General features: G+C 37.8%; 1 long non-coding RNA gene across 4 annotated transcripts in view; it reads right to left on the bottom strand.

Moving 5' to 3' along the window:
- The window catches only part of LOC118705839, a 31,453-nt gene extending 10,155 nt beyond the window's left edge, over positions 1-21,298 (bottom strand). For 3 of the 4 annotated variants that reach the window (XR_006740037.1, XR_004983827.2, XR_006740035.1), the window contains exons 1-3: positions 18,119-18,670; positions 16,411-16,444; positions 15,709-15,882 (exon numbers count right to left, since the gene is read on the bottom strand). This is a non-coding gene — a long non-coding RNA (uncharacterized LOC118705839). Of the gene's footprint in view, positions 1-15,708; positions 15,883-16,410; positions 16,445-18,118; positions 18,671-19,930 lie in introns of those variants that run through there. The other variant, XR_006740036.1, reaches the window with a different exon arrangement.
- Between the last annotated feature and the right edge of the window lie 5,919 nt (positions 21,299-27,217).

Below are 27,217 nucleotides of genomic sequence, written 5' to 3'. Positions count from 1 at the left end.
CTTATCCCTATTTAAACAATGTAATTATATATATATAATTCCTATTTAAACATTCCTATTCCTATTATATATATATAAATCCCTATTTAAACAATGCAATTATATGTATATATAATTACATTGTTTAAATAGGGATGAGGGTGATGTCATGCCTATTTATATAATTACATTGTTTAAATATATATATATTATATATATATATTAGAATGAATTTCTAAGTCTCACAAGAAAGTAAATTTCATTGCTTGATAGTCTCAATTTCAAAATTTCAATTTGTTCCACATAGTTTTAGTTCTTTCCATAAATTCTTCAATCCTGAGATGAGAACATCATTGGGATACTTTTAAAAATTTAATTACTTAAAGCCAACTCCAAAAAGGAATTTAAAAAGTTATTTGGCTCCATGGAAGAGATATCATTTGGAATATGTAAATTCTGGTGTTTATGTGTGTGTGTGTTTTCTGATATATTATACATACATATACACATAAATATATAATATATATTTGTACATATATAATATTTTAAAAAGTGCTTTAGTTATAGATTATATCATTACCTACTATAAGTCAGAAATTGCAAAAAAGATTGGAAAAATACACATTTCTTCTGGGGATAAGGGAGAACGTTTTCATGAATAAATGTGGTATTTAAATAGTCCATGGAGATTTGGTATTGGCAATAGATAACCTTATTAATATTCACGTCAGTATTTTCCAAAGCATTTCCTGGAGTGCTAGCCCCATAAGATGCTATTGTATTTAGAAGGGGGAGAGGAGAGATCTGTGGTCAAATTGTTGGGAAAGCTACATTCCCTCTTGGGACATAAAGTATAACAGTATTAAAGGTTCAGAAATATTTGACAAGAAAAAAGTGTTTAATTTTATGTTCTCAAATCTTGAAATAATGGATCACCTTTTCTTTATATAACCTTTCATAACACCCCTAATTACCCAGGTAAGTAGAACTGCTATTTAGGCTGATCATCGTGATGCATCCCTCATATTTCTTGCCATAAAACACACATTTTTGTGCTTTGTACAGTTTCTTGTGGTTTTATTGAGTGTGAAATTTACAAGTGTATGATTATGGAAAGTTATTTAGTCTAAGCATAAGTTTCCTTATTTGTAAAATAGGGATACCATAACACCTATTTGGGAGGTTGTTGAAAGGATTAAAAGTGTTGGTCCATGCACAATGCTTCGAACTATGCCCAGTCACCTGATAGTGGCATGACCTTGGATAATTCCTGCAGGCCAACTAGAAAACATTCATATTTCCACACAAAGGCAATCTGTCCTTTTGGTAGTTTCCAAATACAGGAATATTATGTGAATGAGCACATAGTGCTGTAAACAGTTTGTTTCCCCCCCCCCCCCACAATTAACTCTAAAATGTTCGCAGAGCACCAAGTGCCTTAAAACAGGTGGTGTTGAGGGCCCTCCCAGATCCAGAGGAGAAGGAAGGACCAGTTCCTTAAAGGATGTTTCTGTTCCTCAGCAACAGCTACCTTTGCTCTCCTGTGTTGCTTTTTGTGTGGTTTTAAAAAAATACACCGATTCCTTCTTATCTTTAGAGGATGATCCTACCTAATAAAATAGTAATATGCAAATTAAACATCCTTCATAATAAAATAATAATATGCAAATTAACCATCACTCTGCTCCACAAGCCACTCCCACAAACCATACCCAATGGTTTGTGGGAGCGAGTATACCAATAAACCAATCAGAGTGAGTATACAAATAAACCCAACCAAGATGGCTACAGCCACAGAGAGCGGGAGGGAGGCGTTTCCCTGGCAATGGAGGAAGCCAAGCTTTCTGCCTTTCCTTGCTGGCCTAAACCTCCACTCAAGGGTACAAAGTTTTAATTATAGAAGGTAAACAATCCAAACAGAAATGGCTGCCTCCATGGAGCAAGCAGGAGGCTTGGCTCCACTCCAGGCTACAAAGTTTCAATTGTAGAAAGTAAATATATCCCAGATACCAGGGCCTCCACTTGGGTCGTTGGGGAACATGGCCAGCCTTCAAAACACCACAGGCCCCTTGTTCAGGCCACCCCATGCCCAAAGGAAACATCCACCCTGATCCAGGACATCCTTCAGGGCAAACCAGCTGGCCCCCACCTGTGTACCAGGCCTCTATTCTATCTAATAAAAGAGTAATATGTAGATTGATCATCACTACAACACACATTATGGCTGCCCCCATGTGGACAAAGATCCTGCCCCCATGTGGACACAAGATGGCCACCACAAGATGGCCAGAAGGGGAGGGCAGTTGGGAGGCACCAGGCCTTCAAGGGAGGACAGTTGTGGGCAATAAGGCCTGCAGGGGAGGGCAGTTAGAGATGACCAGGTTGGCAGAGGAGGGGCAAACGGGCTGGCAGGGGAGCAGTTAGACATCAATCAGGATGGCATGGGAGTGGTTAGGGGATGATCAGGTTGGCAGGCAGAAGTGGTTAGGGGCAATCAGGAAGGCAGGCAGGCAAGCAGTTGGGAGCCAGCAGGCCTAGATTGTGAGAGGGATGTGGGATTGGGCCTAAACAGGCAGTCAGACATCCCTCGAGGGGTCCCAGATTGGAGAAGGTGCAGGCTGGGCTGAGGGAAAACCCCGCACCAACACCCCCACGCATGAATTTTGTGCACCGGTCCTCCAGTTTATTACATTAAGAAAACAAACATTTATATGGGCATTACTTTTGTTATATAAATGTATAAGATAGTACTTGGAGAGGTGCCACAATACATATTATTGATCTGTTCATTTTGAAGAAAATTATTCAGATTTCTTTAACTTACAGAGTTGTAAAGAATATTGCTTTTGTCATTTGGCTTTTGAATATAGTCAGAAAAGTTTATGAGGCTCCTTGGTTACCATAATACCATCTTTACCTTAAAATACACACACACTTTGTTTGCCTATACAACCAGAAAGATTTGCCAGGTACCAGAAGCCCAGTGCACGAATTCTTGCACCAGTGGTAGCTCTCAACCTGGCCTGCAGGATTGGGCTGAAATCGGCTCTCCTACATCCCCCAAGGGGTCCTGGATTGCAAGAGAGCTCAGGCCAGGCCGAGGGATCCCATCAATGCATGGTCAGGGCAGGGGAGGGATGTGTGAGGTTGTCCAGCTTTGGAGGAGCCATGGGAGGGTTCTGGGCCTCAGTCCTGATCTGCTGGAACCCAGCAGCAAGCTAATTTACTTGTCGGAGCATTTGCCCCTGGTGGTCAGTGCCCGTCACATTGAGTGGTTGAGTAGCCTTAACATATAATTAGCATATGATGCTTTGATTGGTTGAATGGCTGACCAGTCAGCCAGACACTTAGTATATTAGGCTTTTATTGTATAGAATTTGTACTCCTTTGTGTTTAACTTTTATCAAGAAATAAAGAACAAGCTGGCACTGGTTTGGCTCAGTGGAAAGAGCATCAGCCTGCAGACTGAAAGGTCCCAGGTTTAAGGGCATGTACATTGGTTGCGGGCACATCCCCAGTGAGGTGTGTGCAGGAGGCAGCTGATTGATGTTTCTCTCTCATAGATGTTTCTAACTCTCCATCCCTCGCCCTTCCTCTCTGCAAAAAATCAATAAAATATATTTTAAAAAAAAAAGAAATAAAGAACAAGTAGAAAATGAATGCTTAAATATATGGTATATATTTAAATGTGCAACTACTATTGTCTTTATAACCTCTACTGCTATAGATCTAAAGATAAAATAAAATCACTGAAAAATGATTGTGAAAGCATTGTGTAAATAATAAATTATTGTAAATGTTTACTGATAGCAACAATAAATTGGTGTTATATTTTTATACTGAAATCTATAATTTCACTTGTTTATGTCTCAAAGAGGGACTAACCTTAGTATTTTCACAAACAGAGATAAATAAATTAAAACATATGTTTATGTAAGTTAATATGTAATTATCTACAGTTATATAATCATAGATAATTACATAGGATAAATACAGAATTCTAAAACATTCATTAACAATTCCTCCCAGCCATAGAAATTAATTCAGTTCAGTTATTTGCTGTACACATACATTTAAAAAATCAATTGTAAGACACATTTTTAAATTTTAAAATCAGTATGTTTCTCATAATAAATATCATAAAATTGTTCTGATTACCTTTTATACTGAAAAAACTTTTACTAATTATGCCTTACAATCAATTTTGTTTCATAATGAATGAAGTAGAGGATGTTGTACCACCACATCTCAGAAGCGTTTTTTGTGGATATAAGTTTATATTACTCAAATAGCATTCATGATCTTTTATGTTTTCCATTTGTGTTTTTGCTATGAAGTATTTATGAATGCTTATTCTACCTTAGCAATTTTAGAAAGATTATATTTTTATTGATTTCAGAGAAAGAAAGGGAGAGGAAAAAGAGAAACATCTATGATCAGAGATAAACATAAATCTATACATCCTGCATGCTCCCTACTGGGGATTCAGCCTGAAACTTGGGCACATGCCTTAATGGGATAGGACCATGACTTCCTTTTTCATGGGCCAACGTTCAACCACTGAGTCACATCAGTCTGGCTCTACCTTAGTCATTAAATGCGGTGATGTAGAGGTCACAGACCTCCCAAATATTGGTTAATTTTTATTTTCAAAGGCCAAATTGTGAATGATGAACCTGTATCTTAGTGAAAAATATATGGAAGCAATGCTATATATGACACATCCATAATATTCTTGGACCAGCTTTGCTCCCTTAAATGATAATCAAAAACTGCATTGAAATCACAAAAAGGGAATCTAATTAAGAATAAAGAATTATCTCCGATCTTATATAACTTGACCTGAAATATAATTTTTCTTTATTTAAAATAATTTAAAGGAGCAGTACCAAATTAATATAACATTATGCCACCTTGAGATTTTGTATGGAATTATCTGCCTTTCTAATTACTTGAAATATTTTCACATTATTTCATTATCTCTGCATATGTAAGTCCATTGCCCTAATGTCTTTGTTTAGGTGTGGGGTAGAATCTAACTTCAGATTGGGAAAGAGAAATGGATAGTAGTACCATCATCATGAAATCATGGTGAACCAATGTTCCCCAGCCTCTTGAAAACTTCCATCGCCACATTAGCAGCCCATTCTAACACAGTCAGATGATGTGATTCATTCATTTGTTTAGTCAAATTCTGAACATCTTTGTTTAGCAATCCTTATGGTGGATACGTGGAATTTAGAGATGAACACACGTTTTGTCTTTGAGAAGAGCCTCATGTGTAGACTGACAAATAACTAAGTACTTCCTATAAAATGTGGTAGAACAATAACAGGAAAACACAGGAGAAGAGAGAAGGGCAGTCATTCAGACACAGCATGGCTTAGTAGAGGAGGAGATAGGGTTTTGTCCCAAAGGAACCAGTGTCTGGCCTGTGTCATAGGATATGAAGAGAAATTAACCAAGTGGCTATTGTATCTATTTCCTCTTTACTAGAGCTCACATTTGGGGAAACTTCAGATTTAGTCCTGGGCCCTCTTGCTTTCTTTCTGTACTCTTCTCCTGAAATAATATAATTGATTCTCATGGCCTCAAGGCCATCTCTATACTAATTATTTCCCGAAGTCAGATCTTTGAGCTTCTGTTGGGGATTAAAGAGATTTTGTATCTGATCAAGGAAAAAAAAAGTGACCACAAGATGGCAGTAGCACACACAAATTTTATTGGGAGCTGCTTTGACAAATTCACTGGGGAGAAGTTCCTCAGAGCTGGAGTCTATTCAGGGACAAAGGCCCAGGGCAGCTATGCAGAAATGGAGGAGGACAAGGAGATTCCTGTGAGATGGTTGGAAAAGGAACTTCTGAAAGTGGGCAAAGTCACCAAGCTGCATGGCGGGCAGTTTCCAGGTCAGAGAGCTCTGAAGGGTAGCAGTGGCTTGGGGTCTTTATGGTCTGGGTTTAGCTATTGCTATCGGATGTGGGGTGAGATTTTGCAGAGATATGCAAAACAGGCAGGTTCTAAATGGCTAAAAAATCTGCTTGTTTGGCCTCTTTAAAACATAAATGGGTGTATAAAAATTTGATTTTTTCCCCGCTGGCTGGTTTTTGAATTAATGGGTCTCAGCCTCCAATGAAGAAATACAAAACCTAAGGGCCAATATATGCCAGCCATCATTGGCTAGTTTACATAAGAGGTTCACATCAGTTTCTAAAGCTTATTTAACATCTCCATTGGGGTGTCGCATAAGTTTCATGAAATTAACCTGATCAAGACAGAACTCCTGATACTTCTCCAGTTTTTCCTTTTCAGTGAATGGAACCATCATCTAATATTTGAGGCAGAAACTTAAGTCATACATGATTCCTACCTTTCCCATTTAATTCATCAAATTTTGTCATTTCCACCTCCTACTCATCTCTCATATCTAGTTCTTTGCATCCCCATTGCCAACACTTAAGATTTAAGCCACAAATCTCTCTTGCTTGCGTTACTTTAATATCTAGCTAGGTTGTCTTCTTACTTTACTCATATCCCCTTTTCATAATTCCTCAAGAGTTTCTTGTGTTGCTTCCTCAGAGAGGCCTTCTGTAATTGGCCTAAAATAGCTCCCACCCTCCCTACTACCCATTCTCATTAGTCTATCTCAAGATCTCCATTTATTTCTAGCATAATGATTATCTCAATATGTAATTGAAATATTATGTGTTTTGTTCATTGTTTCAAACTTCCTCTAGATACTAGGCTTCATGAAAACAGAGACTTTGCCTTGTTCATTTCCTTTTTTTATTGCTTATTTTTTACTTAGTTTTTAGTGCATAGCCTGACACATAAGAAACTAATGGATATTTGTCAAATATGTTAATAAAGAACAAATAAGCAGACGAGGGTGTAGTCAGGTGGGAAAGTTTCTTTTCCTTTTTTTAAAGTGTTAAATGTGTTACTGCACATTTAACAATTTGGATAATTTTGTTTAACAATATGGATAATTTTTAATGCCTTTTTTGATGAGGTAAAGGAATTCAAACAACTTGGGGGACTATGAATAGACTTTGAATGAACAAGTTTCAACATCATTAAATTACTTCTGATTCCTTTATAAGACTGGGGATTATTAAAAAGTTGATTATAATCAGCTGTTTTCCAAATTTTTTAGATGAAGAAAGAGGAAATAAGAGTAATCATCATCATTAAGTATTTAAAAAATACATAAAGGTATATATTCTACCAGGAGTAAGAAAGAAAAACTGCTTACCAAAAGACATAAAAATCTTAGAATTCTGACCTCCAATCATACCTTTTCACATTGATGATGCATCTCTGCTATATATTATTCTTGCTTCCTATTACTTACGTATTCATTGTCTCTCTGCCCCCCCCCCCTTTCTTGTGCTTAATGGGAATGCATCTATTCTGTATTAGAAGTAAACCTGCCTTAATTCAGTGATGGCGGCAAAAATAGTGACATAAATAATGAGAACATGATTACTGAACATTTCCTGACTATCTACTTGTGCCAGGCATTATTCTAAGGGCTTTGCATGTTCAAACTAATTTAATCCCATAAGAAGTCCTATGAGTTAGGTATTACTATCTCCAATTTACAAAGGAGTTAACAGAAACAAAGCAAGTTTCCATAACTTGCCTACCATCTCCCAGAGAGTGGAGTGAGGACTTGAAACCAGTTTGACTTCACAGTTCCTGTTGTCAGCCACCATCCTCGACTGCTTCCTCCTGTAGTTATGCCACACTCTCTTTTTAGTGACCAAAATTGTTATAGGAGAAAGAAGTGCACATGCTACAGGTATATTCTAAAGATACTGGGGTTGTGCTCATAGAGAAGAAAAAGAAGTCTGTAACAGTAAATGTAGGAACACATTATTAATTTTTTGAAAATCATAAACTTTTTGCTAAAATATTTGTAGCCTTTATTAGTGGGTAGCACCAACAGTGGATAGCAGAGACTTTCTTGTCTTCCTCTTTCCCCTCAATAAAAACAAACTGAGAAGTCTGAGAGCCTCTTGTGGGAGGAGACACTATGAAACCATGAAATTGTGGAGTAGAGAATAGCACCTTGGCTCCTTTCTTTTTCTATTCTTCTACTCCTCTTTTCTTTTTCTTTTTTTTTTTTTTACAGTAAGACTTAAGATCTGATATGACTAAGACTGGAAAGAATTCTCTGCTCTTACAGCTTTATTTATTCAATAAATATTTCTCACCATGTGCCAGGCTCTGTGTTAGGCTTGGGTGTCACGTGGTGAAGCAAGTCATTATGAAGGAAATATGTGGATAGTCAGAGAAAATGAAAGCATAAAACACACACATATGTACCCTCACACATATTGGTGTTTTCTGTATGTATTACCTATACACATATGTGCATATATTTTATATCTATTATATATTGCACTTATTTGAATAAATTTAATATCTATATATACTTTATATATAACTATACCCGGGTATATATGTATAAATATATACATTTAACTTCTTTATTTATATGCTTATTCTATATATACTTTATGTATATATGTAGGTATGTAAATGTGTATAGTTATGAATTATTTTAAGTGCTATGAGAAAAACGAATATGTCTAGTAACAAAGAACCAATTATCAAAGAGGAGATTATTAGAGGGGCAATTGTGAGTCCCCTAGAGGCGGCTTAGGGATAGTCCTGGCTTAGAGAAAAGTGGTAAAAGGGTCTTGAAGTCCCTGGGCTGCCCAGCCAGTCCCATGGACTCTGGACTGGAATAAAGGAAGCACCCAGAGCTGTGTCCTGTGTGATTGACCTAACATCCAAGGGTCTAGCTGCAGAGCGAACACAGCAATGTGACAAGGACTAAAAATACTGGCACAGATATTGGTAAAATCTAGAAGATATTTAGTTCACAAGTGATGTGAACATTCTGTGAGGAGATAGGAAAAGTACTTCTGACCACAAAGCTGTGAGTTTAATTGGGTAGAATAAACAGATGCATGAGAAATGACACTGGAGGCAATGGACCAAAATGTACAAAGAGAGCCATTATCTATGGAATAAAAGAGCATGATTGAGCTCATCCTTTCCAAAGGAAATGAGTTAGGGACATAGAATTTACTTAATTGATGTTGGAAGCAGTGGTAATATAGTCGGATGGACACTAAAAATAAGGGTTCAAATTTAGGAAGACAAACACAGAAAGAGGATACAACTACAATGAAGGAGAACATAAACAAGAAAATGAATCCAGAATCTTTGTCCTCAACGTGCTAAGGTGCTACCATTCCTCTTGTGTGTCTCGTTCCCTATTTATCAATGTTGGTCAACAAAACACAGGAACTTCTATATGTGGGGCACAAACACTGGGCATTTTGTGAAATAGCCAGTGTCTGCTCTATGTTTGCTGGCAAAAAAAAAAAAAAAAAGTTCCTAGTGCAAAAAAACAAAACAAACCAATCAAAGTTTTTCATTCTGTGATCCGAAATACTAAATTTGGCCAGCACGAGAGGCCTTGGAACTGTCAGAATATTTTCCAGAAATATTACAACAAATATATTTTGAATGATTCCTAAGTGCCTGGAAAGTTACAGGCACTGCAGAGATGAAACATGGTCTTCATAGTCCTTTCATTTTGGAGCATAAAAGCTAATGCGAGACAGAGACATAGTGCATTTCAGACACTGCAGTACGTGGGCATGGACACGGACAAGTGGAGTCGCCCAGACAATGAGTACAGAAGTTCAGATAACACTCCTGGAAATGTGGTTATTTGGTGGAGAATTCATAGCACAATAAAAGAAAAAGATATCATTTCAGGAAGCGGAGAGCATTGAGCAATGCAATAGGCCGAGGAGTGTGCAAAAAGGTGAATATCTTCACAAAATATTATTTTTAGAAATTCCTCATCAATTTATGTTTCAGTGTTCAAATTCCAAAATAAGTTTAATGAAAGCATGAGATGCACATCCCTAGTTTGACACTTTGGCATTAAGAATATATTCCTAGAATTAATTTAAACTCCCTAAAGCCATTTTAAAATTTGGAGTTGTTTTGGGGCCCAAATGTCTTCCCTTAGGAACAAAGCAGCAGGAGTAGAATTTTAGAATGCTAGCAGCTCACAGATCCATTTCCCGCCCTGCCAGTCATCCCTGTGGAAAGAAGCTGGGAATCCTGTCATCCTTTGTGTTTTTTTAGGAAGGATACTACCATTTGGTAGCAGAATCACTCATAAATCAGCTCTCTGTGGTGAATTTGGAGAGTGTGGCTTAAAGAAGGGGGATAGGCTGGACTAACATTCATGTGTAATGGCTGAGTGTCTTGTTAGCAGAAATGAAGAAAAATAAATTTTCTCTGCTTTCATCTCAGGAACGTGGCACAGAGCAGGCTCCAGATAGAATCTTCATTTAACTAAAGGAGAAGGGCTGCAAAGAGAACAGTGATTGTGGGAGTTCATACTCTAGATCAGTGTTTCCCAAACTTCTCTCATGATGAGAATCACCTGGTGGAGTTGTTAAACTACAGATTCCTGAATCCCAACTAAGAAGTGCTAAACTAGAAATTTGGGGAACATATAGTAAAATTTGTATATTTTTTTATACAAAGTTTTATAGTAAAATTGTATATTTTTTATATAAAATTTTTTATACAAAATTTTATAGTAAAATTGTATACTTTTTTTTATACAAAATTACATACTAATTTTACCTTATGTTCCCCAAAATTCTAGTTTAGCACTTCTTAGTTGGGATTCAGGAATCTGTATTTTTAACAACTCCACCAGGTGATACTCATCATGAGAGAAGTTTGGGAAACACTGCTCCAGATGGTCCTCTGAGATCTTTGGGATGAACACACAGTAACTGCACTTCCAAAAGTATACTTTGCCCAAGAATTCAGTTGAGCAGGAGGAGCCTAATACCTTGGGTCAGTCAGGGTCCAATCAAGGAAAATAGGGTTCACCTGGAATATATAAATGCCATATTCTTATGCAAAGGATAGATGAAAACATGAAACAGGTAATGAAAGAGACAGAAGAAGCCATTTAGAGATAAGTGAGGCCAATAGATTTAGCAAGAGGAAAAAGTCATAACCAATCCCAGGCTGGAAGAACACAGGATGAGGGGGGAGGGACTTGGGTTACTTGGTGAGAACCAGAACCATGGCAGGCTTCAGTGCTGCCTGGATAGATACAGGAGGCAAATGAATGTACAGAGAAATGCCCTGGCTTCTTCCATGTTCCCAGGTTCAAGTCTTCTGCCACTGCCCCCACCCTAAAGTCCCCATTGGCAGAAGCCAACTATGAGCCAACTATGAGATAATACTCTAGGAAGGGAAGCCTTGGGCTCAGTCCTCCATCCTATGCATAAAGCCAAAGTGGGGTGGGGGGAGTGGGGAGAGATAAAGGGAGGGCGGGAAGGAGGAGAAGGGGAGAGGGAGGGCACAAAGAATGGATCCAAGGGCAGACTGGCCCAAGACCCAACTAGGAGAGTTGGGTTCTGGAACTCCCAGGACTATTGCTGAAAAAAGGAAGCCTGCATTCTAGAGACTGGGTTCTCAAAAGGTTGAGTCTAAGAAAAATATATTTTTAAACGTGTTTTCTCACTTTCTGGGCTTTGCTTGAGCAGGTCATAGCTAAATGGGAACATCTACACGCATACCCTCAAAATTAGTTTTAATTTTGTGAGAAACACTCATCAGAAATGACGATCTGATTTTTGTCTCTAAAAGAAATTGCATTTTAAGATCCTATTTTGTAAAACTTCTCCGACATGTAAGATTTTCTGTTTGTTGTGCTAGCGCATTCTACAAATCAGAAAATCCTTGAATTATCAAACAAAGACTTATTTGCCTAAATTACCATGCAGGCCTAACATGAAGAAGTGGGTTTGTTTTGAGTCTTTGTACATTTAGTGACCTGCGCTATTGTGATAAATGCCATTGCCTAAAACTATTCAGTAGAAAGCTTGGGCACCATCTGTGTTTGTTTCTGTAGGAGCAGTAACTGCCTAGAGAAAAATCTGATGCTCATTTCAAAGATGCAGTATAAACAAAATTCAAGATGATGCTTTAACATAATTATTCCACCTTTCATTTACATAGTACTTTATGCATCTCAGAGTGATCTGATGTGCTTCCATTTAACAGTTCTTCACAGAACTTGTGGAAGTTGGGTATGGGCTTCGGAAAGATATAAAAGCTCAACAAGGAACAAAAACTGAAATTAGGGGTCTTTTAGGAGAACGCTGTAAGAAACCATGTAGTCTCATCTCCCATCGATATTAATAGAAAAGACTTATTGAGCACCTTCTTTATGTGGAAGTTGGGTATGGGCTTTCCAAAGCCCATACCCAACTTCCACAAGTTCTGTGAAGAACTGTTAAATGGAAGCACATCAGATCACTCTGAGATGCATAAAGTACTATGTAAATGAAAGGTGGAATAATTATGTTAAAGCATCATCTTGAATTTTGTTTATACTGCATCTTTGAAATGAGCATCAGATTTTTCTCTAGGCAGATTTTTCTCCAGGCACTTTTTAGAGTATTACATATATGTTAACTCATTTAATCCTCAGAACATTTCTACAAAGTAGATAGTATTGTGTTATCATTTTAAGGATAGAGAGACTTAGGCAAAGGAAGGATAAGTCACAATCAATAAGATATGAGCCTTAACAATCTAAAAAAATACTGTCTCAAGCAGTGTCTTTTTTAAATATGTATCCAGAAAACAAAGCAACAAACTTAATCACAGAGACATTTATTTTATATTGAGTGTCTTCTAACATGTGCATGTAACTCAGTGGTGTGCTGGTAAACTGGCTCACTCGCTCTCTAAAAATAAATAAATAAACCCTGATTGTTTATGCCAATTTACATATTAGAATCCTAACCTAATGCCCAGTGGGATGGTGTTAGATGAGGGAGCCTTTGGGAGGTGATTAGGTTATGAAGGTGGTGTCCTCTGGAATGGGGTTCATGTTCTTTTAAAAGAGATCCCACAAAGCTCCCTAGCTACTTCAGCCATATGAGGATACAAGGAGAAGTCTGCAGCCTGGAAAAAGGCCCTCATTTGACCATGCTGGCAGCCTGATCTCAGACTTCCAGACTCCAGAGCTATGAGAAATAAATGTATGATGTTTATAAGATACCCAGCCTGTGGCATCCTATATAATAAAGAGCTAATATACTAATTAGACCAGATGGCAGAACGACCTTTTGGAATGACCTTCTGGAATGATCAGTGGGGGGGTAGGGCTGCAAGGCAACAGGGGCTATGAGGGCCTACTTTTGCATGAACTTCGTGCATCGGGCCTCTAGTTTTGTTATAACACATCAGACAGACTAAGACATAGCATTTGCCAATTTCCATGATATAAGTACTCACAGCAGCATGCACTTCAAGTGAAGCCACTGAATGGCTTGTTGAGAAGAAATGTGCATGTCAGCATCTAGTGATCTTGCGAGCTTGTGGCTCTAGCACATCCCGGGCTGGTTAAATTACTGTTGTACTCAAGGTGACGTGTATGCCAAGGAGGCGATGATCTGCCCTTGAAATGTTCTTCAAATGTGAATTCATTTTATTTTCAGCTGTTTTATAAACTCAATGTGAATTAAACTGTTTTAGATATGTTCATGTATAATCACTGCTTATAAAGAATAATGTAATCATGTCTATTTTTGGTATGTTTTTACTGATGATAATCAGGCTTGTCTGGGATGAGGTAATCACGCACCAGCTGGAGAGGGGAGAGGACAAAGGGGAGGCTGAAAAGTGTAACCATTTGTATGAGGGCCAGTAGATACAAGCCTTGAGACAGGTACCAGACATTTTCCAAACCATCATTTCTTAGGTCATTCTGCAGCCCATAGGGTTACTAAGATTGCAGTTGGCAATTTGGAAGGCTTGGGTTCTAGTCTAAATAAGAATTTCATGTGTCTCCTACAGAGTATGGTCACCTCAAGAGTTCACTCATTAGTCCTTTAGGGAGGAGTGGCCACTTGTGTAAACCTCACTAGCCAAACAGTGTCAACCAAACCAGACACAATAGGAAGGGCCAGGGGGGATTTCCCTTGAGTGGCACCGAGGCTGAGGTCAGGCAACCAGTACACTGGCAGTGGCTTTTGCCCAAGGTCCCTCTTCTGTATCCTCCCTGTTCTTTCCCTATGATCAACAGAGTATTTTTCTTTATTCTTAAAGCTGCATCACCACTAAAAACGCTTTACAAATGCATGTCCAGAGCCACTCACTAAAGGATGCCTTCCTCCTTTTTCCTCCAAAACACATAGATGAATAGTACAATCAAAGCTTTCTGTCATCAGCTCAGCATACTCTTTTTTTTTTTTCCCATCTGTATTTTGTTTTCCTTCCATTCTTTGTTCTTCCTATCATTCCTTCTTCCTAAAAAACCTGTTTTGAAAAGTATAATGAAATCTATCTCACTGGGGGGAATATGAATATCTCCTGACATTTCTTCTACAACATAAAAAAAAAAAAAAAAAAAAAAAAAAAAAAAAAAAAAAGTTAGGGAAGTTTGGCTTGGTTGGGCCTGGGTAGAGGTAATACAGTAAGACAGAGTTTTTGGTGATCTTTTTGACAGTCATGCCTTTAAAAATCCGTATTAACAACCAACCAAACAAAGACAAACAATCCCATCCCACAAAAAAGCAGGTCAGCAGATCGAACCGGAGGAAGTGTGGGAAGCCTTGTCCCTCCCATGGACAGATTGGCGGCTGTGTGCTCCTCCCCCTTGTGCAGCCTGGCCTGAAAGGAGGGATTTGCCAGCGGTGCTGGGCATAAACATGGATGGGAAAGGCCCCGTGCAATTCCTTTGCCTTTTCCACATTTCTCCTTTCCCTGCGGTCTTTTGTTTCTCTTTATTTCATTAGTTTCTTACTTCTATCCACTCTCCTTCCCCCTTCAGTCTTTTTATAGGAAAAGAAAACATCTAAAAGCTTACTCTGATGAGCTAAAAGCATTAAAAGTCTTTGCTAGCTCATGGGTCCTGAATCAAGAAACAAACAGAACCAAATTTTCTGAGGAAAAATACTTTTTTAAAAATATATATATATATATTTTTTTATTGATATTTTACAGAGAGGAAGGGAGAGGGATAGAAAGCTAGAAACATCGATGAGAGAGAAACATCTACCAGCTGCCTCTTGCACACCCCTTACCTGGGATGTGCCCGCAACCAAAGTACATGCCCTTGACTGGAATCAAACCTGGGATTCTGCAGACCGATGCTCTACCACTGAGCCAAACCGCGGTTTCGGCAGAGAAAAAATACTTTATCCTTCATCTGCCCACAAACAAGGCTGAATGAATAAACCAAGTGAATTCAAATGTACCTTTTATTCAATTAGCAAAATATATTTTGTATATTCTAGTTTCTAAGCTTAAGATCTAAGAATCCAAACTTTAATAAAACACAGATTTTACCTACCCTTTGGAAGTTATCCGTCTTAATTTACTAATCACAATGTACTAGCTGTGATTAAATTTCTTTATTTGAGGTATAATGTTAATAATACTATACGAGCTTTAAGCAAGACTTTAAACCTGGGTTGCATGTAGCCATGTTGTAGATATATTACTAGATGATGGAACATTTCCAGGTATTTATTGTTGTAAGTTTTATTATCTATATAAGCCAAGTAGAAACCTGAAATGCAGAAAAAGCAACCTCAAAGGCAAGATTTAATTTTGAGCTAAAAAAGGAAAAGAAGAAAAAGTTGTTTCACCTACCTCTTGTCCACATCTGACCTTTCACTGAAATCGCATCTCTTCTATAAGCCCATCTTTTAAAATCTCAGTCCAAACTGGACCTCTTCCTTTTATAATCTGCAGAATTAACATGTTAATATGCTCCACCAATATTTTAATCCAGGGGTTGTTATTCATGGTGCACTTCAGAATCACCTGTGGAGTTTACAAAATGCAAAGCGTCAGGCTCCCACATCACGAATTTATTCAGTCAAGGCAGGAACAGTCTAGCATCTGTATTTTTAAAACACAACACACATAACACACTCCCAGTTAAGAACAACTGTTCAATTTACACTAGACAATTTGGATCTTATAATGACACAATTTATTTGCGTGTTTATCTGATCGTATCCCCAAGTGAACTGTAATTGTCTTTTAGGTAAGGCACAAATGTATTTCCTTGGTTCTCTGCAACACATAAAACTTATTCTGTACTAGTAAGAATTTTCACACTTTTTGTTTGAAAAAAATAAAAAAGAATTTTCTTTCAATGACATCTGTATAATATTATCATATCTGTTTTTCTATTCATATTCTTTAAATAGTTGTAGAACAAATTTGATCATGAACAAACATGATGTATTCATGTTTATTTAATACTGTTTTTCAGAAAGATTCCTCCCAATTCCTAGAGAGTTTCAGAGAAGAATGCTCTTTCTAGCACAGTGCAGTGAAACTTACCTTGATTCAAATCCAAATTCTCTTCTCATTTGTCCTACAGTGAGGAGAAAAACAAAAGATAAAAGTTTTAAAGCACATGCCATTAGTAAATTCAATGCCTTGCAGGATAGTTAATATAATATGAGGTGTTAGGGAAGTCTCTTTGCCTCTGAGAACTTCCTCAGCATCAGCTTTCTTGCTGACATCCTGATAATCAGTTATTCCAGAGATGTCTCATCTAGTCATAGAACGTCAGGTGGACAGGTGGAGAGGCTTGCTGAAATAACTAATCCCAGTCTTTATTTTTAACTGCTGAACCAATTTAGCTAATAGCTAAAGCAATTTATACATTTTTTTTAAAAAGCTTTATTATTTATTATTGGTCCACTGCATGGGAGAGGGCTTCAGGGTGCTTAAAGAATGGCTAGTAGTTTTGGGAAGAGGCCCAGGTAAAAGCCAGACACCAAGGGAATGCAGCGGGACCCACAAAGGCCTGTGGGCTCCATAGGCTCCTCGTGGAGCTTGAAGGTGAGCCTTTTGAATAGATACTCGCCCAGCCCAGGCTGGGGGCGGGCCGGCCTGCGGGGTGAGCCAGGTGTGGCCCATCTTCTTGGTGAGTATCACCTGCTCCCCCAGGAAGTGGTTCTCCCGGAAGTCAGAGCTGAGGGCCTGTGGGTGGAGCCCAGGGCTTGTATCTTCAAAAGGGCCTGGCTCAGGCTCCTCACCAGGGTCAGGGCAGCTGCTATGATGTCCTGAGTTTTGCCCACTCATCTTGGGAGGGCTTCAGCATGTCCTGGAGGAGGAGAATGCGGCCACCGCGCTGCTGGTTTTGCAACTTTAAGAGACTCAGTGCCCTGGGCTTCTTCTCTGCCCACGCCCTCGGGAGCCACATCTTCCTGGTGGAAACTGACGCCCGGAGAGAGGTAGGTGTGGGGCCCGCAGAGGCTGTTGACCCGGCGGTTGACCGCAGCCTCCACCTCGGTGGGGTAATTCTGACGAATTTGAGAGCTCATGGTTGTTACTTAATAAGGAGTTAAGGCAGAAAAAAACAGTAATGGTGTGTTGGCTGGTCTCGGAGGTGCTTCTGAAGATGGTGATCGGATAAGGCGCAGGAGAGTGACCAGAGGCTGGAAGAAGGGGGGGTCCCTGTTCTGTGCCATCTGCACACTGTGTTGAAGTCAGAGACAGAACTGGGACCTCAGGGCGCTCCAATTTATACACTTTTGTGGGGTTCAAATGCCTTGTAGAGCTGTTTTAAAGGTCAGTGAGAGAATACAGGGAACCCCAAATACAGTGCCTGGCATAAACTAGTCACTTAAATCATTGTTATTATCATTAAAGCAATAGTAGTGAAAGTAGTAAAAATGTACGTTGACTTCTAGTTTAGTTAGGTGCTCTTTGCTTGCCTCTTAAAATGCACAGTAGTTATTAAAATATAGCTATAATAAGTAGGAGGAATGACAAAGTCAGTGTTGTGTTGGTCGGTGTGGTTCAGTTGGTTGGCGTGAAATCCCATACACCCAGAGTTTGCAGGTTCATTTCTGGATCAGGGCGCTTGCCTAGGTCTCAGGTTTGATCTCTGACCATGCATGGAAAAGGCAACTGATCAGTGTTTCTCACAAGGGTGTTTCTCTCTCTCCCTGTTCCTCCCTCCCTCTCCCTTTTCCCCTTTCTGGTATCAATAAACATGTCCTCAGGCGAGGATTCAAAAAGTAAAGAACAACAATACCCAGTTACTGTTGACAAGGAAACAGGAAGGCAGTATATCATCCTCAGGCATATGTTGTTATGGAGTCAGACCTTCATTGGATTCAGATTTTCTCACTGTGAGAGTAGCACAGAGCTCTCCATCTCTTTGTTTCTTTAACTGTAAAATGGGGAGAATAAAATACCTCTCTAATTGGGTTATTGTGAAGAAGTTATTATACATGAAAGCATTTCAAAGTCTGACGAAGAGCAAGCTTCCCATAAAGGTTATTTTATTATTATTAACACTTCATTATTATTTATAGATATGGTTACCATAATTTGTCATGCATACTGGGGACACATCTGAGAGTGAATGGTAGTGCTATAAATACCTGTGCTGGGACAGCAGGCATAATAAACCAGAATGCATGGTCACCTTATCTGCAATATATTTTCTAGCTGAAAGCAAGTTCCCCAGGGAGTATTATATTGTGCACGGGAATTTATATGGAACTTTTTGGAAAGATGTTACATATGGGTCAGATTCAACACGGGCAGAAAAGCATGGCACGCCTCCATCAAAACTTCTCTGGGGCCCTAACCGGTTTGGCTCAGTGGATAAGAGTGTTGGCCTGCGGACTGAAGGGTCCCAGGTTCTATTCTGGTCAAGGGCATGTACCTTGGTTTCAGGCACATCCCCAGTAGGGGGTGTGCAGGAGGCAGCTGATCCATGTTTCTCATCAATAGCCATTAAGCAGTATGACTATTTGATATAGTCATACTGCTTAATAGAGAGTTTCTAACTCTCTATCCCTCTCCCTTTCTCTCTGTAAAATTAATAAAATATATTTAAAAACAAACAATCAAACAACAACAACAAAACTCCTCTGGGATAAAATAGACGGAGGCCTGGTGTCTCTTTGATGTTCATATCTCAGCTGACGTCTCTCCCAAATTTTCTCTGATAAGGTCCTGGGAAATGAGCTTCCATTCAACATTTTTAAATTTTTATATTTTCAAGAGAAGCTTTCTGATATATCTCACACAGTTCCCTCCCTGCCTCATTAAACAAACACATACATTGTAATGTATTCTCTCTGAGTAAGTCCTTTGAAAATAAAAATGCGAATAAAGAAGAAAACAGAAACTTCTCTTCTGAACTACCTCTACCCTTGACCACTCAGCCAGCCATACATTTATCGCTCCTTTTGTTTTAGAACAAATTAGAATTTTAGAAGGGAACAAATAATCACAGTCCTAGGCTGGCCCATTCTGCTCCATTCCACCCCATTTCATTCTACAAACAGTTATTGGAAGGCCACTATTCATCAGCTGAAACTGAACTTTCCCTCTAATACACGGAGGTGATATTAGGAAGGACAATGACAATAACTCTTCAGACCAGGCCTCCAGAAAGATCCGTTCAGGTATGGCGGGTGACATTTACTCCCCTCAGGAACACCGTGCCTCCCGCCTATCAGAAATCATGTGAATATTTATCACATTCTCTCAACTGCACATATATTTTCTTATTCATGGATTTTAGTTTCAGCTTTTACTCTGTAATACAGAAATGCATAGCCTTAAGTTCTGGTGCTATAAGGCATACGAAACCACGTGCATTTGAGAGTCAATGCATTACTGCTGCGCTGCTACAGCTTGGAATTAAACGGAAAGCCTCTCACGTTTGACGTTAATTTCATGTCCTATTTGGTTTCCATCAGGTGCAAAGAGCTGCTTAACCCATTTAAGCATTTCTTTTCAGGCCCCTAATGAAGTGTTCTGCTCGTGTCTTGTAAGTCAAGTGCATACATGACATCACAAATGGTTTATATTCTACGAGGGGACTCACCCCCATGGTTAAAATCTTGGACCCTCCAAACAGTCAGTGTCCAATTTATTCCAGCCTTTCGTTTTTCTATCGCACATCTTCACCTATGGTCCCAGATGAGCAGAACAACTGTAAAGCATTATGCAATTACACATATAGGCATCTATAAGGCATTCCCATAAGGGACATCAATTCGGCTCATGGCAAATTTAACCACAGGAGCAGCTGTCAAACATACTCAAAACAAAATAAATTATCCATCCAACCTCTTGTACTTAAGTGCTTTTTATATTCTGTGTTTTAGAAAAAACAGTTTAGCTTTAAGCAGCATTCAAGCTAGGATCGGGCTCTCCTGAGGAAGTTTTTTATGAGATTGAATGAAGATAATGACAACCATTAGTCATCGCATTAGCATGAGGCATGAGGCACACTACAATATTTATAAGCAGCTAAGCCATGACAGTAAAATTATGACATCCTATAACGCAGGCTGGCTTTTGACAGCAGCTGACTGCTATTTTGTAAAGTGGAACTGGTCTACGTCTGGTAGTAGTATATTTAATGGCATGCTCATCATAAGACTTAATTGTTTTCCACCACAGGGTACGGAACTTTATGTCCTCTATCAACCAAAAACAAATAGTCATACTGCTTAATGGCTATTCAATTAATGTTTATGTGCTACTTTTACACCCTGAATTATTTGATGAATAAACTCTGAGAAGCTTTTTGAGAACTAAGTTTCACGAAACTTCTACTCTCATTAAAAATCCCCAGGTTTTTACAATATCTCAAACTATCAGCTAGGCCCTAGGGAATACAGACCAGACATTGATATTTAAAAATCTTCTACACTCCCACAAGAATGACAGAAAAATCAAACGTTGGAAGGAAATGATCGATGTAGGTTGAGCCTTGCCGCATTCAAATTGAAGATCAAAACGGGGTTAAAATAGAAATAACCTGGTCAGACTAAGTCGAAAGGTGAGGCTTGATTTATTATACTAGAAATGCTCAGCTTTTGTTCCAATTGCTTTTTTGGCTTGTAACTCTACACCTATTGATATTTCTACTTTCCTTATATAAGATCTAGCACAGTAGTAGGTGACTGTATAAATTCAACACCTTCCTTTGGTAGAAGTTTTGTAGAATTACTGAAAATATATTTTTGCTGGAAGACTGCCATTTTTTTAATTTATGAAAGAAAAAAATGATTTCTGTTTTTTATAGTTATTTGAATATGCAGAAATATATTTATTTGCTCTTTTTCATTCTAATATAAGAGATCTGATGTCTCCAACAAGTGGGCAATTAATAGTATCCCTTATTGTTCCATGTTAGTTGGCACCATTGGACAAAGAAAAAAGGCAGGAAGGGAGGAAGGACGAGAGGAAAGGAAAGGAAAAGAAAGGAAGTGGAAGGAAAGGAAGGGGAAGGGAAAAGAGAAAGGGAAGGGAAAGGTAAAAGGAGAGAAAGACCACAAGAACCGAGGGAATGAGAGATAGTATTCATTTCATTTTAAAAATTAAGGCTACTTTCACACCATGCATGGTATTTATAAGTGCTGATGTATATATTTTAGTGGAACTGTGGCTGTCCTCTTCTCCTTGTCCTATGGTTTAACATATCAACTTGACATTCATAAAAGGGGACAAATGAGATAGCAAGCTTAAGAAATGCCAAACATTCTTGACAACTTTCCACTAAGAGTACAACTAAGAAATGACACACTTATCACCTAGTTGGTTCAAATTTAAAGCTAACTGTTTTTGAATGTAAGCCAATAAACTTTTCATATTTTAGTTTATTTAGTATTTCTTTTAAAAAATATTTTATTTTATTGTTGACAGTACTCTCTTTTCTCTTTATCTCGTATTCCTTAAACACAATTTCACTGAAATGTATGTAGTTGGACTGATTTGAATTTGATTAGTTTAGCATTTGTATTAGTTTTATTACTTGTATTAAATAGAGGTGGCTCTATGGTTTATAACACATTAAGAAACATTTTAGCAGAGCAATTGACTTTTATTATAATTTTAAGTGCATTGTTGCTTGACATTAACACCAAATTCATTGCACCTTAACTGGATTTTTTTTTCTAATTCTACATATTGTTAAATACTAATTAATGTTCTATTTAATGTCTAGTCTAGTTTTGAAGCTACTGAGCAATTAATATGTGACATATAATTTTGAATATGTTTGATGGGCATTTGGTAGATGACCTGATTAGGAATGAAATAATAAATCCTTAATTTTAATTCCAACTAGAAACCTATATAGTATGTTTCTACATTTATTTTATAGCTGAATTTCATATGTCAAAAATTAGAATAGTGGAAAATATTTTAGGATATTAAATATGGGGAATAGGCCTTAGGTGTTATTATGTTAATACCAGAGACCTGATGTATGAAATTCATGCAAGAGTAGACCTTCCCCCACTGCTGGCACCAATTTCCCTCTGGCACCCAGGCTTTCCTCTGGCACCTGGGACCCAGGCTTCCCTTGCAGCCCTGGCTTTGTTTGGAAGGTCATCTGGAAGGATGTCCAGTCTAATTAGCATATTATGCTTTTATTATGTATAGACTAGGGGCCCAGTATATGAATTCATGCACCTTGAAAGGAACTGTGAGCCAAGAGACTGCTGTGGGCAAAGGGGTGGGTCTTGGCCCACCCTCCACAGTCCTTGGTCCCCTGTATGCTGGCAGCCCCACTCCTCTTGTCGCTGCTCCTATGCACTGGTGGTGCCAGCCTCACTCATACCCATCAACAGCATGGAGCAATAGGGGCCAGCTCCAACAGCAGGTGCAAGCAGAGTTGGTGCCATCAGTGGGTGTCGGTGATGGCTGCTGCCCTGATCACCCCTCAGGAGCAGGGGGAGGTAAAGAGGCCCTCAGGGGTGATCAGAGTTGGCAGCTGTTTGCACCTGCTGATGGTGCTGAGCAATCAGGACCAGCTCTGGGCACTAGCAGTGGGTGCATGTAGTGGCTCCATGCCAGCAGCAGATGCAAGTGATGCCATTGCCAGCAGCAGGAGTGAGCAGTGGCTGCTGCCCTGATCTCCCCTCAGGAGCACAGGGAGGTGGAGAAGCCCTTAGGTGTTATCAGGGCCAGCAACTGTTGCTTGCACCTACTGATGGCACCAAGCGATCAGGGCTGGTGCTGCCGTGTTCTGCATGTCCCCCTTGGGGGTCAGCACACATCATAGAGACTGTTTTTTTGGTTGTTCAGTTCTGCCTTTTGTCTGTTTGCATATAAGGGTTTTATATATATAGATAAGACATACATCACTAATGTTAAATGTGGTCAGAACTATTGTATGATTCTTAAGTTCCTTTATGTCATATATTTTTTCTAGTAACTCCATTATAAAAGTCTATTTTAAAAGATGAAAAAAGATGAAAGGAATTACATCAATTATAAATAATGCTTATCATGAGAGTTAGCTAATTTTGGCAAATGTCCTATTTTAGATGATTAGTTCAATAGATAATACTTGTTTCTGAACATCACCATTTTAAAGTGAGAAAAACATAAACTTTCAAAACTGCCTAATCAATAGAATTAAAGGCTGGGTAAATATGTGATATGGAAAATATAAAATTTATACTAATTCTATTCAAGTATGAAATAATAATCTTATTCATTTGCTTAAGTTCTGGTAAGATTTGAATCTTTTGAAGGGATAAATATGCATAGCATTAAATATATTATGAAACAGATATTCTATACAATGTAATCAAGATCTTATTTTGTTTGCATATTTTAATCATAAAGATCATTAATACCTTATTTTGTGCTCCAATAATTTGATTTTTAAATGTAATTCCATCATTATATATAGTCATTGACAATTTAATGGACTGTACCTTGTTCTGAAGTTTCTGTTCCCAAATTCTATTTTAGCTATTTGCACATTATAAATGATTAATAATAAATGAAAACCTACTATACTTAGAAAGCAATAGTCTGATAAGTTAAATGATTATATTTTTATATTGTCTATGGTCTTATTAAGAGTAAATATTCTAGCCCAAACCGGTTTGGCTCAGTGGTAGAGCGCTGGTCTGCGGACTGGAAGGTCCCAGGTTCAATTCCGGTCGGGGGCATGTACATTGGTTGCGGGCACATCTCCGGGAGGGGGTGTGCAAGAGGCAGCTGGTCGATGTTTCTCTCTCATCGACGTTTCTAGCTCTCTATTTCTCTCCCTTCCTCTCTGTAAAAAATCAATAAAATATATTTAAAAAAAAAAGAGTAAATATTCTAGTCTATATACAGATTATTTGCCAGCTACAACTTGGTCTGTAAAATTGAATACAGCTGCAATATATTAATGTTAATCAGGGTTACTTTAAGAAATAAGGTATACTTCTACTTCAGTAATAATGAAGTCTAATTAGAAAAGAATAAAACCAGGTATTTATAATATTTTGATATTACTAAAAACCTATTTTTAGAAGAGAAGAAAATAATGCCCAATTTAATATTTAGCAAATATCATTACCAAATAATACATCATTAGAAATAAATGCATGCTCTAGAAACAACTTGCAGCATATACAAAAATCTTACTCTCTTTTTCAGGGGGATTAACATGGTAGATATAATTAAAGTCATCTCTCATTTCTTCTGCATTTCTGACCCTTCTCTACATTGGGAGAGGGAGGCAGCAAGAATGATCACATCACCAAATATTGGGTCGGCAACTAAGTAATTGCGGGTTTCACACATATGGCTTCAGTTGAATTTTTAGGTTTGCAGACGTAGTACAAATGTAAAACACATTTTGTTATTTGATAGTTGGCTATTCAGCTGTTAATCAGTAAAAAAAGTTTTTTGATCTGTTTTGTAGTTTTCGTTTGGCGTTCGTTGAAAAATGGAAAATCAAAAGGAACATTTTCGTCATATTTTGCTTTTTTATTTCCGCAAAGGGAAAAACGCATCGCAAGCTCATAAAAAGTTATGTGCTGTTTATGGTGACAAAGCCTTAAAAGAACGGCAGTGTCAAAATTGGTTTGCCAAATTTCGTTCTGGTGATTTTTCACTCAAAGATGAAAAACGCTCTGGTTGTCCAGTTGAAGTTGATGACGCCCTAATCAAAGCAATAATCAATTCGGACTGTCACAGTACAACACGTGAGATTGCAGAGAAGCTTCATGTATCACATACATGCATTGAAAATCACTTAAAACAACTTGGCTATGTTCAAAAACTCGATACATGGGTTCCTCACGAACTGAAAGAATCACAGTTAACGCAACGCATTAGCAGCTGCGATTTGCTAAAGAAACGTAATGAAAATGATCCATTTTTAAAACAACTGATAACTGGCGATGAAAAATGGGTTGTTTACAACAATATCAAGTGGAAAAGATCGTGGAGCAGGCCAGGTGAACCAACTCAAACAACATCAAAAGCTGATATTCATCAAAAGAAGGTTTTGTTATCAGTTTGGTGGGATTACAAAGGAATTGTCTACTTTGAACTCTTACCACCCAACCGAACGATCAATTCTGATGTCTACATTGAACAACTAACGAAATTAAACAATGCAGTTGAAGAAAAGCGGCCCGGATTGACAAATCGAAAAGGTGTTGTATTCCATCATGACAATGCAAGGCCACACACATCTTTGGTCACTCGGCAAAAATTAATGGAGCTTGGTTGGGATGTTTTGCCACATCCACCATATAGTCCTGACCTTGCACCATCTGATTACTTTTTGTTTCGATCTTTACAAAACTCCTTGAATGGTAAAAATTTCAATAATGATGATGATGTCAAATCGTACCTGATTCAGTTTTTTGCTAATAAAAACCAGAAGTTTTTTGAACGTGGGATTATGATGCTGCCTGAAAGATGGCAAAAGGTCATTGATCAAAATGGGCAATACATTACAGAATAAAGTTATTTAGTTCCATGAAAAAATTGTCTTTGATTTTCTTTAAAAAATCCGCACTTACTTACCTGCCGACCCAATATTTGTATCTGTTATTCTATTTGAAACTTAGGTCGTATGTCTTATTTATATAATGAGCCCTAATGTTTTAATTAGTTACCTATGTTTAATTTTAAAAAGGACACTTTCTGATCTCAGAAGTTAACCAGAAACCTGTGTGGTTCTGAATACATCAGAACCTAAAATGTAGAGCAAGTTCAGCTATCTGACAGACCACAGGAGTAAGAATTCAGGACATCATGTCAAATTCAGGAATGAGGTGTGACCTGGAAACTAAGTAAGCCTAAGACTCTAATATGCTGCTTTTATGTTAGAGTAGCTAGTATATTTTTTGCATGGTGTAATGCAGCAGATTAATTGTAAATCTGTATTGAAATGCCATGTATTACTTCAATGGTGAGTTTGTGACATGTAGGTATTTCTGGGTACAAGCAATGCACTTCAATAATAAAGGTGAACAGAGATAAATTGAATCAAATAGAATCCTCCCAGATGACTACAATCGTACAAAAAAAGCCTGTCTCTCCACTGCTAAATGAAATTGTTTAGGAAATTAAATCAAAGTCAACTGCTGATCTGTTTAATTTAGATTCAAATGTTCAGAGATCTTTTTCTCAAAATAGGGTGCTTGATTTAAAATTAGGAAATTGCAGTGACTTTTTTTGGCCTTTGCAAACTAAGCCAAAATTAGACTTTGAAATTCACAGGGCATTTAAATATCTGATTTATTCAAAGGTTATAAAGTCCCCACCCCTTTTTTAAAGATGGAAGGGCTAATGTGAATATGAAAAAGTGATAGCCAAAGTTATGCTAATTTTTTAATCTAGTGCCAGAATAATTCACTTTTTTTCTTTTATTAAAGTTCTGAGAATCACAGATGCTAAAAAAATGGAGTGTTAAATTTGATGTATTATAAATAAAAATTGGAATGCTTCCAATAATTTCTTAATGTTTTATGCTTTTAATTCATTTTAATTTCTTCCTTTTCCAGCTACATCAGAAAAAATATTATCCAATTTAGTATATACTTGACATTTTGAATTCACTGTATACTTTTGTAATCATTAGGCTCTTGATTTTGAGTAATTAATTACATATGGATCTGATACCGGTAAGCTATTTTTTAAAAAATTATTCAACATCATGGTTCATCTTTAGAAGGTATATATATATATATATATATATATATATATATATATATATATTATTAAAGTTATGAATGAATGTTTATATATAGGTAAAGGTACATCTCAAAGCTTTTGGTTTACTTATAGAGTGTGTTTTATTAAAAGCTGTTTAATAATTACTACACATGGCAGTGTTCTCTCAGACAAATTTTATTTG

Source organism: Pipistrellus kuhlii, unplaced genomic scaffold (genome assembly GCF_014108245.1).
Source record: "Pipistrellus kuhlii isolate mPipKuh1 unplaced genomic scaffold, mPipKuh1.p scaffold_m20_p_5, whole genome shotgun sequence".
Lineage (NCBI taxonomy): Eukaryota > Metazoa > Chordata > Mammalia > Chiroptera > Vespertilionidae > Pipistrellus > Pipistrellus kuhlii.
The sequence above is the reverse complement of the archived record's forward strand: the minus strand, read 5'-3'. Positions and strand labels throughout refer to the sequence as shown.